Source organism: Rutidosis leptorrhynchoides, chromosome 10 (assembly GCF_046630445.1).
Source record: "Rutidosis leptorrhynchoides isolate AG116_Rl617_1_P2 chromosome 10, CSIRO_AGI_Rlap_v1, whole genome shotgun sequence".
NCBI lineage: Eukaryota > Viridiplantae > Streptophyta > Magnoliopsida > Asterales > Asteraceae > Rutidosis > Rutidosis leptorrhynchoides.
Genome location: NC_092342.1, coordinates 262,387,227 through 262,391,329, shown reverse-complemented (window position 1 = coordinate 262,391,329; position 4,103 = coordinate 262,387,227). Strand labels below are relative to the sequence as shown.

The following is a 4,103-nucleotide window of genomic DNA, read 5'->3' as shown; positions in this document are numbered from 1 at the left end:
ATCCGTTAGGTTGACAACGTCACCCGCTATAAAAACGGTGGTGCATTTACTTTGAATATTAAATACATTTGAACAAGTGTATAACATTTTACGAGGTAAGGCGGGGATAGTGGCTTCTATACTCGGGTCATTGCTAGTATTCAGGTGCTCGATTTATGCAGACGATAGAATCTCGTGGTCAAGGAAACTAAACTATTTTTCTGATAACTGTTTTTCAGATACTATACAACGTTATTTAAAATTGTGGTTTACGAACAAATGAGATAAAACTTGACATGTCAGTCTGACATTTAACCTGACAATTACCTGCCACGTGTTAATTCTCAAATTAATCAAATTAATCTGAATTAATCTAACAAAATGACAAGTGGCGCTGTTTAAATGAATGATTAAAATAAAACCCATTTCCCTTTCATTCTTTTACGGCACATCAAACCTTCACTCTCTCTCTCTCTTTAAAAGTTCTAAACCCTATATCCTCTAACCATGGATTATGCCTTCATGTCACCGTATTAGGCAGCGCCACTACCGCCAATAAATCCGTAACATTTTTCTCATCAAAACCGTACAAACTTTATATATTAAGATCAGATTCTTCGAATTCGCCGTAAACATCTCCGATGACTGGAATTAATTGGAAGAAGGCAACGTATTCCGTATCTATTCGATTGAAAAAGAACCCATCATTTTGATGGCTAAAAAATTGGCGGTTTGTGGTGGTTGTAACCACTACAGTTTCGATGGCACTTCGCCGGTGGTCAAGCTCGACCAAATCTTGAGCAATGTGAAAGTGGATCTCGATCATATACCAAGCACAATCGCAGGTTTGATATTCAAATTTTGATTTCAGATCTGTTGAACAACTTTTTAGATTGCGTTTTCATTTTCGATTTTGGATATGATATTAATTTGTATTTGTATTGTATATTTTTAATATTAATTCACTTATATGTATTAATCATTTATAACACAATTATATGTTATGAAGATCAGTACCCTCTTTTTGATATATTTAAATTGCAATGGAATTGATATATTTTTGGCGATCTTGGAACCCAATATAATTTGTGATATTTATAATTAATTAAGATAATTATATTGTATTGGATGTGTTGAGCCTCTATTCTGTTCTTTTCTTTATGCTTAAACCTTTAGTGAATTGGACTGTGTAAAAATTAATATTTATAAATTGGGTTAATAATTATAAAGTTGGGTTAATAGTGTTTCGAGTCTGCAAGATTCAAGATTTGGTCTTTTTACTGTTGAGGTTATATTTTGATCTCCGAAAAATCTAACAATCCACACCAAAATAAAATAAAATGGGAAGAATGCTTCTTTTATAACAATTTTCTAACTTTCATTTCTAACTTTCTAAACAAATGTGACCCTGTATAGGTTCATAAAGGAAGCATATAGTTGACAACCTTACTAATCGAGTTTACAAGTTAATACTAGATTAGCTTTGCATGTTACATCTACTATTCTGTAGTACTACACTTGAATCCTATCCAATAGTTTCAACCATTCTTGTCACTTCTCAAAAAAACTTAGTGTTTAAAGTTTCATTTTAATGTTAAGTGATGAACAATGGTGTTGTTGTGATGAACAGTTGCTTTAGAATGTGTTGAATCTATAATTATCGAACTTTGTAGGATCTTCGCAAGTTTGGATACAATGGTGAAGCCACCACGAAGAGCAATCTATCAGGTACTTAATTTTACTTATTTACACATTATCATCAGTTACATACAAGTGGAGCTAATTGTCTTGCATATTAGGTAATTACTACACTTTAACCCATGCTTTACATACACTTATTATGGGACACACTACCTGACTTAACTGGCTGTAGCATTCGTAATTTGAGAGTAGTTGGTATTGCTAAGTACCCACTTTTATTCCATCATACTACATGTTATACGAATATGAATTTGGGTTTTTAATATTCTTGATAATTCTTTATTCGTTTCTATCTTTGTTGTAGACATCATTTGATTTTTTATGTACGGATGTACCTGAATATCAAATAGTTTTGATTTTAGTTGATATATGTCCACTGTTGATTTCTTATGACATTTGTTAATTCATTATGTAAACAGGTTCCCATCATCTAGATATATTCCTCGCGTTTGATGTTTGAGAAACATAATCAGTTGTATTATGTACAAGCGGAACCATGTCGTTTGAACCCTATCCTTCAGTCGACGCTCCATGTAGGTAATTGGGATTTTATTTATACTGTTATTATTTTTCATTATCATTTATTCCAAAAGTTGTACGTCTGCCTATAGTATTCATTTGTGGTATGGTTTCATGTTTTTTCATCGATTGTTTATTCCCTTTCGTTCATCCTTTCTCTTATGAAATCAAAAACTACGGGATAGCTACACCGCAATCTAAAAGACATAGGGTTTAGGTAGTTAGTAGTTACTAAAGAATGGGATCAGTGAGAATTGTTGATAACGAATGCTAAGATGCAACTTGCAGAAAGTCAAGTAAAGAATATTATCAAGACGTATACTCTGCTTGTTGTTCTTGAAATTCAGAATACCTTTCTGGCGCAAACAGGAACCTTCATGGAAGGTATTTGTTTAAACTACTTATTTAAAGGTATATTGGGTAACTGGTCAAAATGAGTAAGATCTATATGGAATTTGACAACTTTATTTCAAGGTGTTTTTGTATCGTAATTATATTTGGGTAGTTCTGAAAGCTAATGTTTCAACTCAATATAAGATTGCAAATCTGAGATGAGATTACAATAATGGAGTAGAGCATCATGCTATTTGTATTTTGAATTTGCAAGAATTTGAAAAGATTTTATCAGCTTGTGTGACATAGGTACATCCTTGCTTAATTTACATTTTAATCACATTAGCATGAACTGGAAATAGTGTTTATCATCCTATGATATGAATACATGTTGAATAACAATGGAAAATATAAGTAAATAATAGTAGGATTAAAATTTTGAGCCATGATTGATCTGGTGGTTACCACAATTTTTGGAACAAAGATCTGCATTGGTAACAAGATATTGATAATTTAACAATCAATCTATCTGTTGACTATTACTAACTATATTGTTTTATGTGGAATCAGTATGTAACACGCGAAATGCAACTGCACATTTTACACCAGTTCTACAATTATATTCTGTTGCAAACCTTGACCAGATGACACATTTTTTTGCAATTCCTTTTTCCAACCTTGAACGTGCTGTTACAGTTTGACATTGTGTTATTCGTTAATAATTATTAATTTTTTATATATGTCATGTTGAAAATTGTGATCACTTGATGACAGTATCTATCAACGATTGAATATTCAATAGTAAGTGCATTCATTCATAGTGGTTAGAATAAATTTTTTTGTTTTTGGTAATCTTGGTTAAAATACAGAGAATATCACTAACGGAGATTTTCGAGATTGTAATTTTAACAACCTGTTTGTCAATATGAATGCTATGATATCCAAAAAGTTACTCATATATGGGGTTTAAAAGAGGAACCAAAGAAGAAAAAACCAAATTTGTACGTGTCGTCTGGCTGGACTAAGTTTGTCAAATCAAATGGATATAGTGCTGGTGAAGAATGTCTCATTAGATACCGAAGAAGCAAACTTTTGTTTGTTATGTTACAAGACAGAAGACACAAGGTTGTTGTTTTAGGTAGATTCTTTATCTCCATGTTAATAATTAGCAATTTTATATATATATGGAGGATAAACAATAAACATGTCAGATTTAGTAGCCTTAACCTTTGTGTGTTTGTGTAAAAAACAATGTTTCAGTTATCCAACTTTTGGTCATGTAATTACCCGTTACATACTAAAAGTGATGCTTAGATGTGTAGTTTCAGTTCATTCGGATCGTAGTTTTGAGTTTGCGTCTACACTATAATCGATCCCTCAAATTTGACTCAATTTACACAACAACCCCTCAATTTTACACTTTTCCAGGGGTAGAAAGTGTACACATATAATTTTATTAAAATAAAAAAAATCAAGTCCCCCGAATATATAATGGGCCCTATCTTCTCGTTCGGTGCGAGTTAAATTTTTTCGAGCCCACCGTTCAACTCGAAAAAGTCTCACGAACCCAA

The 4,103-nt window shown here is 32.1% G+C and overlaps 1 long non-coding RNA gene across 1 annotated transcript; it reads left to right on the top strand.

Moving 5' to 3' along the window:
• Nucleotides 1-467: 467 nt before the first annotated feature.
• Nucleotides 468-3,809, top strand: LOC139872851 (uncharacterized). Its single transcript, XR_011767183.1, has 3 exons — nucleotides 468-824; nucleotides 1,653-1,707; nucleotides 2,100-3,809. It is a non-coding gene; the product is annotated as an uncharacterized lncRNA (long non-coding RNA).
• Nucleotides 3,810-4,103: the final 294 nt, after the last annotated feature.